Below are 13727 nucleotides of genomic sequence, written 5' to 3' on the forward strand. Positions count from 1 at the left end.
TCAGGCTATCACTGGACCACCACAATGTCTATACTTCTTAAAAAGACAACTGGGAAATACATGGTGCCACAGGGGTGTGTCTTTGGTCCCCTGCTCTTCCTCTTATACATCAATGATCTTCTCAATGTATCACAACACCTGATGACATGACTTACGTCATCTCCCACCAAAATCTTGCCATGCTCAACACCATTGTTAACGAGGAATTACTTAAAATATCTACAAGAATGACAGCCAATAAACTTACACTCAACACTGATAAAACCTTCTACATTATGTTTGGCAACAGAGCAGATGATGCACAATTAAACATTAAGATCGACAACACTCTTATTGCTAAACATAATGAGGACGAATTCCTGGGCCTACACCTTAACAGCAACCTGAAATTTAGCACCTATATCCAACACATAACAAAAAAAGTATCCAAAACTGGTGGGATCCTTTCTAAGACACGTTACTATGTACCACAATCAGCCCTACTCACACTATATATACTATTCACTCATCTATCCTTACCTCACATATGCCATTTGTGCTTGGGGATCAACAGCAGTAACTCACCTAAAGCCAATAACCCAACAAAAAGCCGCAGTAAGAATTATCACGCAACACCCCCCCCCCCTGCTCTTCAAAGACCTAAACTTACTGTTCAGAACATCCACACTTACTACTCTGCACTCTACATCTACAGAACCATAAATTCCAACTGTAACACTTTCATGATAGTTGTGACAGGACCCATAGACATAATACCAGACACAAACATCTCTTTGATATTCCCCGTGTCTGGCTAAGTCTATACAAAAATTCAATGTACATAAAAGGACTTAAAATCTGGAACTCCCTGCCTGAAAACTCTAGAACTGCAGACACAACCACCATTTTCAAAAGTACCATTAAAAAACATCTTGCCTCCCTTACACACCCCACTAGTAGCTAACCACATGAAAACTCCTTTATCTTGCAAATATCCAAAGCACAATACACTTATTGATATATCTGTGACTCCCCCTAATTTACACATGACTGTAAACATAAAATTCTGAATACACCTATTGCTTCATAATTCTTAAGCTAGTCATAAGTTTGCCTAAGACACTCCAATATAGAAACTGTATCATACCAAATCGAGACCATTTCCATTAATAGATAAACTAATTGTTAAGTAGACAGTAGACCACGACATCCTACTCCACAAACTTGACTATTACGGTATAAGAGGCCATGCGCTTGCTTATTTCAAATCTTACCTTACTAATAGGTATCAGTATGTCACCATTAAAGACACAGCATAAACAACAGGGCCACTTGATACTGGAGTTCCGCAGGGAAGTGTCCTTGGTCCCCTGCTCTTCCTCATATACATCAATGATCTTCCAAACGTATCCCAACACCTGAAACCCATTCTCTTTGCTGACGACACGACTTATGTCATCTCTCACCCTAATCTTGCCACCCTCAACACCATTGTTAACGAGGAGCTGATCAAAATATCGACTTGGATGACAGCCAATAAACTTACGCTTAACACTGACAAAACCTACTATATTATGTTTGGTAGCAGAGCAGGAGATGCACAAACTAACATTAAGATCGACAACACCCTAATTACCAGACATAATGAGGGCAAATTCCTAGGCCTATACCTTGACAACCTGAATTTCAGCACCCATATCCAACACATAACCAAAAAAGTATCCAAAATGGTTGGGATCCTCTCAAAGATACGATACTACATGCCGCAAACTGCCCTTATCACACTATACCATTCACTTATATATCCATACCTCACCTATGCTATTTGTGCTTGGGGATCAACTGCAGCAACACACCTAAAGCCAATAATAACCCAACAAAAAGCTGCAGTAAGAATAATCACTAAATCCCATCCCTGGCAACACACCCCCCCCACTCTTCATAGATCTAAACTTACTCCCTGTTCAGTACATCCACACTTACTACTGTGCAATCAACATCTACAGGACCTTAAACTCCAATATCAACCTTGACCTAAAACGCTTTCTTGATAGTTGTGACAGAACCCACAGGCATAACACCAGACACAAACATCTCTACGATATTCCCCGTGTCCGACTAAACCTTTACAAAAATTCAATGTACGTCAAAGGCCCTAAAATCTGGAACACCCTACCTGAGAACTCTAGAACTGCAGACACATTCATCACCTTCAAAACTACCATTAGAAAACATCTTATCTCCCTGATACACCCCATCAACTAACTACACGAATACCACCTGGTGGTTCACACTTACACTCACTCACTCATTTGACCATAAACAGAAATATTAATCTCAATCTTAAAATAATGAATCCTATGATACTCCAATACTGAAACTATGTACTGTGCCAAAACAAAAGCATTCACATTGCTAAACTCACAAACTAGTTTTTAGTCACTTAGCCATAATACCAACTTACCTCATAATTTGTAATATTTTAAAATAAAAAATTAAACTAAGTCTGCCCGAAATGCCTAGCCATGCTAGGCGTTCTAGTGGTACACTCTAATCATTATTTAACTACATGTAAACCACACAACAACCAAATTCTGTAAATTCAACATTGTAATCTTTATAGAGAATAAACTTTGAATTTGAATTTGACTGTCCCAGGCCCCTTTCCTTAACTGTCATTCTATGTCGCAAAAAATTCGAAAAAAAAACTTACCAAAATGTTAGGATTATTTTACTGAGTGTTTTAAGCCTAAAAAATTTTTTTTGCCATCAGTACTTACCAAGATACAGAGGCGCAAAGTTGGCAGAAAATGAGTGGCGTATGGCAACAGCGGCGAATGCTGCCCACTCGGTATTATTTTATTTACTCCAATTCGATGGTTTCTTGTATTTTCCAATATTTTTCTTTTCCAAGTAACTTATGTGGCCTGTGAGACCAAAGTAAGGTGCATTGTTCAAATATACACTCATTGTTTACAACACAATAACTGAACAAACGTTATCACTATTAGATTGTGTACAAAACTTGTTTACACAAACAAACAATGCAAAAAATTGTTTATTACTATTGTTCCATAATATATATACATATGTACAGTCACTGAACACTTTCCTAGAATTGCTGCAGCTTGTGAAACTCTTTGAAACATGGATATATGCAGAGTGGCACTTGACACTCCTCACACATAAAACGAGTGTCTCTGCGTGTTTGTGGACGTTTTGTGGTATGTCCACATACAAAACACCTCTTCTGAGCATTTTTCTTGAAAGCAGTAGGAGGCAGTTGTATGGGGTAGTGATTACCAGGCCTCAAACGAGATGGCGTGTGTTGGGCGCTGGTCTATTGCAGGTGTTGCTCCTTGGTGCTTGGCGATTATTTGTCTGATGACTGACAAACAAAATTCACCATATTTTGGTTTGTTGTTGGTCCTCAACTTGAATATGTTATAAGCATTTAGCATGGAAATATTAAGAAGATGGAAAAAAAGTTTCATATACCACTTATAACTCTTGCGTACACAATCAGCAAACTCAATCTGCATGTCACATTTGTCCACTGAGTGCATACTGAGGTTGTAGTCCATGACAGCTGCAGGTTTTAGAATGGGTTCACTGGTTTCTGTATTGTGCCTGCCAGTGTGTACCATTTCGTTTCGGTGAACTGATGTCAACAATGTGACATCACGTTTGTCATGCCACCGAAATGCCATGATGTCACTGGCAGCAAAAGCTTGCACCTCACCTCTGCGAGTGCCAGCGCCAAACCTTGGCATATGTTTATGATTACCATGCACTGTGCCACACACGTCTGTCAGGTTCACTCGCAAGAAATCAGAGTATGGGGCTTGTGTACCAGTTATCAGTGTAGTATAATATATGCCCCTTACCAAGATATGGTTCCACCATTGTTCAAACCACATCACTAGAGATACCCAATAACTTCCTGGTGTCTCTCAATGTATTACTGCCAGTGTACACAATGATATCCAAAACGAGACCACTTTTGCAATCACACAGTACAAATAACTTTATACCAAAGCGTTTCCTCTTGCTTGGTATATATTGCTTGAATGAGTCTTCCTTTGAATAAAATCAGACTCGTCAATGACAAGCTTCCTGAAGGGATAAAAATACATGGAATACTTTTGTTTCAGGTACATAAACACATTATTATTATAATCAAGGGGGAAGCGCTAAACCCGGAGGATTATACAGCGCCTGGGGGGGGATGTGGAAGGCATTCAGGCTTAATTCGGGGAACTGGAGCACAGATCCAATTCCCTAAATCAAGAGCCCCTCACCAACATCAAGGAACCTTCCTTGAGGGGTACATAAACACATTTCTGATCTTATATAACCTGTCGCTTCTGTCAGGCCTTGTTTTCTCTGAAAAGTGTAACATACGTAACAGTATCAAAAAACGATTCACACCTATAATGTTTCTAAAACCTGGGGTTGAAATCAGGCGTTCTGTTGCCCAGTATGTGGTGACAGTGTGCTTATACACATGTGGCATAAGCATTATTGTGGCAAAAAACAGGTACATCTCTGCCACAGTTGTGTCCTTCCACTGGTGTAGCCGTGATCTTGGTGAGAGAATTGTATTTGCCATGGTGTACTCATAATATGTGTTGGTTTCCCTGACAATAATGTCCATCAGGGGTTCATCAAAGAATAACTGAAAGCATTCCAGTTCAGTAGCATTGTTCCCAAGTGTACACGATGGCCGTATTCCACTTTGTGTTTCATCAAGGTCATGGGGACTGGGAACAAACTTGTCACCTTGCTGCCAATCCCAGATGCGGTCTGCTGGTGGGTTCTGGATCTTGAAACGTGGTTGTGGTTGTGCAGGTTGTGGGAGTGTGGGGTTGGGTGAGGCTGGTTGTAGTTGTGCAGTCAGCAGTGTCGGTAGTAGCATGGCCCGCTGCTGGTGCCACATGACACATGCCACCATCACTATCACTATCACCACCACCACCTGCTGCCTCATTAATACCCATCGTAACAATATCGTCATCTTCACTATCAAGTTGTGGTGTAGGGCCATGGGATGTGCTCCGAGATTTACTCATCCTTGGAACAGCATATGACACACTACCTGACCGCATGCTACGCCGTATATACTGCTGCTTCACTGGGGAATATTTACCCTGTCACAACTAAAACTGCTTTCAATATTATTATTATTATAATCAAGGGGGAAGCGCTAAACCCGGAGGATTATACAGCGCCTGGGGGGGGGGATGTGGAAGGCATTCAGGCTTAATTCGGGGAACTGGAGCACAGATCCAATTCCCTAAATCAAGAGCCCCTCACCAACATCAAGGAACCTTCCTTGAGGGGCTGCTTTCAATAGCTTTGCAATCACTATCACTATCACTTTCACTATTCACATCTGAGTCTTGTACACGGGCAAATAGTTTCCTCTTTCGTCCTGATACAGGTGAACATGAACGAGCCGGCCCAGCACAAGAGGTGGAAGGTCGTGGGTCATCTGGGTTTTCATCACTAATTACGTTATCCAGGGCACTGTTTTCGGTCACACCCGCTTGAAAACCATGGAATTCATTTTCACTGACACTTTCATCGCTGTTAGAGCTATCACTTGGGAACAAAAGACCTCCAATCCGCCGAGGAGTGAGGTACCTCTTATTGCAAGGCATGTTGAAAATAGACTACCAAGATGGCGTTCCCACAATGCACCACTGAGTCCCAGATTTTTTTCACAGGGTGCACACCCACCACTCAGACCCATTCTCTCTCATGTAGGCCTACCAGCTTTCTCCCGCTTGATTTGAGGCATTTACGCATATAAATACACCAGAAATAGTGGCACGTAAGACGTACATATACGACCGAAGCAGTCAAAGGGTTAAATATTTTGAACCACCGCAGTTTTGTAAATCTAGTAAATCATTACAATGACCTAACCTTAATAACAGTAGGATCCATATCCTGTGTCAACAAAGAGTAAGAACTAGTATTAATCTGCCCGAAATGCCTAGGCATACTAGTGGCCCATTTTGTAATAAGTATTTTATAATATGTAATAATATCTTATACAGTGATATGTTAACCCCACATTGTAATATTAACAGAGAAAAAATAATTTTTTTTTTAATTTTAATTTTTAATTTTTGGGCCACCTTTCCTTGGTTAGAAACAGCTGAAAGAGTGACCCAACATAAAAACTGCTTTTATCATAGCTCATTAAACAGCCACCTTGCTAGAAGTAAGTGGACATAACGGTTACAAAAGCCCTACAAAGTGAAACATTCCAACCCTTCCTGTTAAATACAGGCACTGCATTTCCTACCTCTAGGATTAAAATCATTCTTCTCTAAGCGAATCATAATTCTAAACATTTATCAACACAGTTTTGTTACATAAATATTTTTAGATCATTTTTCCTTAACTGCATTTTCATATTTAAATGATTGGGACTGACTGGGACTAGATTATTGTCTAGCAATCTCCATCATTATAAAGTGACAGGGATCAAACTGTGTACAAGAAAGCATAATACTGTATTTCTGACACCGATGACTGAAGTACATGAGAATGAATAACTATCAACTCGAACATCACTGGTCACTCCCTTCTAAAGTTCCCTTGGGCAACAGGTATTTTTGTTTTAGCTCTAATTTGAGTACTCACTTAGACTAGACTGAGGGGACAGTGTTAAGTTGTATAAGGTGTTGTAGCTGTGGTTAATTTAAATGATTTCCTATGAGGTCCATAATGCTGTCCACTCTCTTCATATTGAATTAATTATTATGTTAAATATTCCCACGAATTGTGGAGATATAATTTATCAACTCTAACAAACAACAAACAAACTTACTCTCAACAAAGACAAAACATACTTCATGCTATTTAGAAACAGAGCCTTAAATTTCCAACTGAACATATCGATAAATAGTTTCCCTTTCACAAGACACAATGAGGGTAAATTTCTAGGTCTTCTCCTTGACTGTAATCTTAAATTTCATTCCCACATCCAGCATATATCCAAGAGAATTTCCAAATAAGTAGGCATCCTTTCCAAGATACGATACTATGTACCCCAAACAACACTCCTTACCCTATACCACTCTTTAATATATCCCTACCTCACCTATGGTATTTGTGCCTGGGGATCAACCACAGTCAACCACCTTAAACCTTTAATAACCCAACAAAAAGCTGCTGTGTGGATGATTACCAGCTCCTGTGCCAGACAGCACACTCCACCACTTTACAAAAGCCTGAACCTACTAAATATACGAGACATCCACTCACTGAGATCGGAGGATCTCGCCTTCAAGGACCATAACATTGTATCAATCGCATCTGCTAGAAAAATGACAGGATGGATAATGAGAACCTTTAAAACTAGGGAGGCCAAGCACATGATGACACTCTTCAGGTCACTTGTTCTATCTAGGCTGGAATATTGCTGCACACTAACAGCACCTTTCAAGGCAGGTGAAATTGCTGACCTAGAAAATGTACAGAGAACCTTCACGGCGTGCATAATGGAGATAAAACACCTCAATTACTGGGAGCGCTTGAGGTTCCTAAACCTGTATTCCCTGGAACGCAGGAGGGAGAGATACATGATTATATACACCTGGAAAATCCTAGAGGGACTAGTACCGAACTTGCACACGAAAATCACTCACTACGAAAGCAAAAGACTTGGCAGACGATGCAACATCCCCCCCAATGAAAAGCAGGGGTGTCACTAGCACGTTAAGAGACCATACAATAAGTGTCAGGGGCGCGAGACTGTTCAACTGCCTCCCAGCATACATAAGGGGGATTACCAACAGACCCCTGGCAGTCTTCAAGCTGGCACTGAACAAGCACCTAAAGTCGGTTCCTGACCAGCCGGGCTGTGGCTCGTACGTTGGTTTGCGTGCAGCCAGCAGTAACAGCCTGATTGATCAGGCTCTGATCCGCCAGGAGGCCTGGTCACAGACCGGGCCGCGGGGGCGTTGACCCCCGGAACTCTCTCTCCAGGTAAACATTATCATGTCAACTATATATACAGAACATTAAACTTCAATATAAACCCTTCACTTAAACTTCTTGATACCTACAACAGAACACAGTCACAATACAAGGCACAAGACACTCTGACATCCCTCGTGTCAGTCTCACAATATGCAAAAATGCAATGCACATAAAGGGTCCAGAGGTCTAGAATTCACTGCCTGAACTGGTAAAGGATCCTCTGACAACATACAAATTTAGGTCTATGTTTAAAAATCATCTCATCTCTCAATACTAACCAAAGCAACCAAACAACTTCTAACCAGTTTGAAGCAACTCCCAAATATTATATTATATGATCTAGAGTCTATTGAAATATCTGCCGATCCATGAAATAATACTGTTTGAACCATTAATTGTAATACTGTGTTTTATTATGTGCAACTTCAAGATTATTGTTCTTATAAACCTCCACAGTTACTACCTCACATCAGTACTATATTAAGATAAAATAAAGATTTATTAAAAAGTTAACCACTTTTATCTCGTCTAGACTTAAGTAGTTATTATATACGTACTAGGATAAGTCTGTCCGAAATGCCCAGGCATGATAGTGGCTTTCTTTGTATTTAACAAATCAAAATTGTAAACACACATTGTAACCTTGCAAAGAAATAATATCTTTGTCTTTGTCTTTACCAAGGTTCCCATGTGTTATGTAGTACTTCAAGACGGGCAGTTGAGAGGTGTATGAGTGCAGACTCTTACATCTGTCAGTGAACACTGCAAAAAGTATCTTATTGCTGCATTTACATTATATATTTCATAACAGTATACCTGGAGGGTGTTTTGGGGGTCAAAGCCCCCACTGCACGCTCCATGGCCAGGCCTCATGGTGAATCAAGGCTTGATCGACCAGGCTGTTACTGCTGGCCGCATGAAACCACCGTACGAACCACGGCCTGGTTGGTCAGGAACTGACTGTAGGTGCCTGTCTGGCGCCCTGTCCCTGTTATATATGCTGGAAGGTAGCTGAGCAGTCTTGGGCCCTTGACACTTACTGTGTTGTCTTTCAGCTTACTCATGGCACCTCCGCTTTTCATTGGGGAGATGTTGCACAGCCTGCTGAGTCTGGCTTTCGTAGGGAGTGATTTCCGTGTGCAGATTTGGGACTAGTCTCTTAAGATTTTCCAAGGGTATATTATCATGCATCTTTCTCGCCTGCATTCTAAGGAGTACATGTCAAAAGACTTCAACTGTTCCCAGTAATTTAGGTGATTTATTGTACTTATGCATGCAGTGAAAGTTCTCTATAAATTCTTCAGGTATGCAATTTTGCCTGCCTTGAAGGAGGCCATTAATGTACAGCAATATTTCACATGTGCAACAGTTAGGTATCTTTATTTCTAAATGTTTCACCTACACAGTAGGCTTCTTCAGACTATGGAAAAAATACTCTTCCCCAGGCTGAGGGACTGACCACCTCAAAACTACGTCTTCAAGGGTGATAGACTGATTGCATCATCTTCACATTTCTCCTGCTTCTACCAACTTTTCTGTACTCAACTGAAGAAGCCTACTGTGTAAGTGAAACGTTTTGAAAAAAGATACCTAACTGTTGCACATGTGTCTTACTTATACCATTCTAATATTCACGCCCCTTGTGCAGATATCCAAGAACTATCTACAAGCAGTATTAAATCAGGGAAGTGTTTTTGGGTATGCCCAGATGAGATAAATCTGTGGATTAAAAATCACATTGGTATTAAAAGAGGATAACATCAAAGCTGCTTTCATAGAAAACCTGGAAGCATTCTATAACAGATGGGAAAATAAAGTCTAGGCTGGATGGTATCGCCCTTGGTGCTGGCCATGTAGTCAGAAACTGTAAGGCTGGAGGTGCTGCCTTGGTAGACAGTAATGGTGAAGCTGGAGGTGCTGTCCTGGTAGACAGTAATGGTGAGGACGGAGGTGCTGTCCTGGTAGACAGTAATGGTGAGGATGGAGGTGCCGTCCTGGTAGACAGTAATGGTGAGGATGGAGGTGCTGCTGTCCAGGTAGACAGTAAATGTACGCACGAGGGAATGCATATAAATGACCTCGAGGGAGACAGGAGCTGTAGTGGGGAAACAAGATAAAACCAATATTACAAACTAGTAATACCACAGGAGGTAGCAAACAAGGGGACTCCACTAGCAATAGTGAGGATATATTACCAGAAACAACTGGTGAGAGCTCCATTGTTAGTACTAGTGAGGATAGGAATGAGATAGGTAAAGATGCACCAACAGGGAATACAGTCACAGAAACCCAAGGCAAACGGAAACCAAGCCTGTGCCCATACTATGCACTTGGTATCTGCAGGCATGGGAAATCCGGAAAAACAGATGGGACGTGCAACTTTGACCACCCTAGAAAATGCCATGCCCATATGACAACAGGAAAATGCAAACTCAAATTCCTGTAAGCTTTTTCACCCTAAAATGTGTCCCTCTTCAGTATAAGAAAGACTGTGCTATAACTTAAATTGCCAGGCACACCATCTAAAGGGGACAAAAAGATACAAAACATCCAGGCCATGGGAAAACCTGGGTAGCCACAGCCACTCAAGAGGGAGAAGTTTTTTAGTGCCAGGAAGGAAAAAAAACTGGCAGGAAATGGCGGAAATCGTACGCCAAATCCAGTCATTTCTGGAGTGGAACCACAGTCGATGCCCTCCACTCCAAACCAACAGATACAGATACTAGTGCCGGAAAAAAAGTCCCCCCCCCCCGCCAGTACCACCAATACCACCAGTCCGATGGCATTCTTCTTTGCAAATATACAGGGTCTAAAGCCAGCAACGAACAACAAAATACCTTTCATCCGTGGACTGCTTGCAGAGGCAAATGCAATGTTCGCGGCTTTCACAGAGACTCACATAAAGGATCACTTGGACAACGAAATATGGATCCCAGGTTACAACCTATACAGATGCGACAGAGTGAATAACCAAAAGGATGGGAGGGGGGAGGGTTGGCCTGTATATCGCAGAGTCACTTGTTTGCACAGAACTGCTTAATGCCTCAAATGATGTAGTGGAAGTTTTAGCAGTAAAGATCGAGAACCAAAACCTAGTCATTGTTAGATAATGCATTAACCAAAGGTCGATCAACTGCTCCTGGAGAGGATGGTATAACCTATGATATTCTCAGAACTCTAAGGCACGTGCCTGATAACCCTTTGTTGGCACTGTATAATCTCAGTTACATTGAGGGCGTTCTTCCTACTTCCTGGACCAATAGTCTCATTGTGCCTATCCCTAAGCCCCAACAGCCTGATACATTTAGGCCGATCTCCTTAACTAGTTGTCTTTGTAAAACTTTTGAAAGAATGATGCTTAACAGACTGTACTACAGAATCAGACATCAACTTTCCCCCTACCTCTATGGGTTCATGAAAGGTAAAAGTGTGCAGAACTGTATTTCCACCTTTCTCACTGCACACACCTCTACTAGTTTTACCACTTTTCTTGATCTAAAATCTGCATTTGATATTGCGAACAGAACCGTTATACTACATGAACTAGCCAAAATGAATATTGGTGGTAGCTTTGCTGGATAATAGGATACCTGTCAAATAGAGTATCCTCTGTCCTTTACCAAGGCTTCAGAAGTGATTCTAAAGAAATGTCTTTAGGTACACCGCAGGGAGGAGTTCTTAGTCCCATGCTATTTAATATTCTGATTAATGCTCTCCTAAATGCTCTACCTGCCTCACCTAAACATATAGCTATAAGCTATGCTGATGATATCATGATCCATACAACAGGGCATAAGAAGATGAATACCATTCTTAATGAAGTTCAAGCAATTTGTAATCGACTAGGCCTCATAATATCTTCCTCTAAAACTAAGATATTAACAAGCAAACGACATCCCCCACCCATCTATTTGCAGGGTGAAATCATTAGCTACGTTAAAACTTACAGATATCTTGGTGTAGATGTACCCTTTAACAAATTCACTATACCACAACTAAACAGGAAATGTAAAGCTAGGCTAAATGCTCTCAAAGCTGTTGCTGGCTACAATCCCAACTATGGTGCTAATGTGAGAATCGTGAGAATGATGTACATAGCCTATGTTAGGTCCTTAATTGATTATGCTGCTCCCATGTTGATATTAGCTAGAGAAAGTTCTCTCCGACCTTTGGAGTTAATGCAAAATGAAGCTCTCAGGATTATTCTTGGCTGTCCCAGATCTACAAAAGTTCTTAACATGAGGAAGGAGCTTGGTATTTCTAGTATCAGTGATAGGATTGTTGAAATTAACACTGTACTCGGTATTAGAATGTTGAGAAACGAACCAGACACTGTCACAGTGAATCTCACCAAGTGTCTAGAGGTAAATACACACAGATCTAAATGGATTGTGAATACGTGCAATTGCATTAAGTTTTATAACCTGCATGAACTGTATCACTGTAGGCAACAAGAGCATTTCACCCCTCCATGGAAGATGTGTTCATTTAATATCACATACCTACAAGTCCCTCCCAAGAAGCTCATTGCTAGTAATCCCTTCCTTAAATCTCTTGTTAGAGCAACTGCTCAAGAAGAAATTTCTCACCTAGCTGGTAGTAACAAGTTATCACAAGTTATATACACTGATGGATCTAAACAGGAGTCTTCTGGCAGGGCTGCATCTGCTCTTGTTGCCACCTCCCTAGTTAAGAACGATAATAAATTTGTTGAGTTAGGCATAAGAATTAACAACTGGGCGTCTACACTGCAAACTGAATTGTTTGCAATCCTAATGGCGCTAAAGCTAACCTATGACACTGAGCTTGACTCTATCATCATTACTGATTCTATGTCATCATTGAAGGCTCTTGGCTCATATAATGACTCCAACAACATGCTCATTGGGGAAGCCAGGTATAGATACTCAAAAATTAGGGACAAAGGAATTAATGTACAATTGCTATGGATCCCATCACACATTGGATTACTCCTTCATGATAAAGTTGATATGTTAGCCAAGAAGAGTATCCAGAAGGAGAATGTAGAATATAACTTTGGTATAACTGTGTCTAGCATTAGGAATAATATTAGGAGAGAAGTAAATAATGAAAATGATTGTTACAGGAATGCAGTTAGAAGCCTGAGTAGATCTATAACCCACTATGATAACATGAACGTAGATAAGTATGTTTATGGAGCAACATGCAATGTGAACAAACTGACTGATGTTGTAGTGGCCAGGCTTAGGCTTGGTTACAAGTACTTCTGGCAGTTTGGGAGACACACAGATGATGATCAAACTAAATGTAAATTATGTGATCAGGCATATGGTCACTCTCTTGAACACTATGTGCTTAACTGTCCACTTATTGAGGAATACAGAGACAGACAGTATAATAACCTATGTGACATGTCAAGCTATCTTATTAATGAAAATAAGATACCAGATATACTAAGCAAATTTCCTAAATTTGCTTGTAACAGATAAGTGAACTATAGATATGTAGATATAAATCCATATGTATTCCTGTTAACCCTTTGGGGCCTAGTTCCTAGGTCTTTTGTGTATCCATATGCTCTCGCACTACCGTCCACAGGATGGATATGGGGTGCACAATAAACTAGCCACTTCGGTGGCAAAATCAAAATCTAATCTACAAGCCTCCAGATGCAACGTCCCAGCAATTCCAGGAACAGCTGTCAAAAATTGACCACTGTCTGGAAAATCTGCCAGCTCCTGGGGGATTTCAACTTGAGGCACCTAAAA

At 40.8% G+C, this 13727-nt stretch overlaps 1 protein-coding gene across 1 annotated transcript in view; it reads right to left on the reverse strand.

The window, feature by feature from the left end:
• LOC128697459 (dorsal-ventral patterning protein Sog) overlaps positions 1 to 13727 on the reverse strand; it is a 459727-nt gene that overhangs the window by 7549 nt on the left and 438451 nt on the right. The window lies entirely within an intron of this gene.

Source organism: Cherax quadricarinatus, chromosome 2 (assembly GCF_038502225.1).
Source record: "Cherax quadricarinatus isolate ZL_2023a chromosome 2, ASM3850222v1, whole genome shotgun sequence".
Lineage (NCBI taxonomy): Eukaryota > Metazoa > Arthropoda > Malacostraca > Decapoda > Parastacidae > Cherax > Cherax quadricarinatus.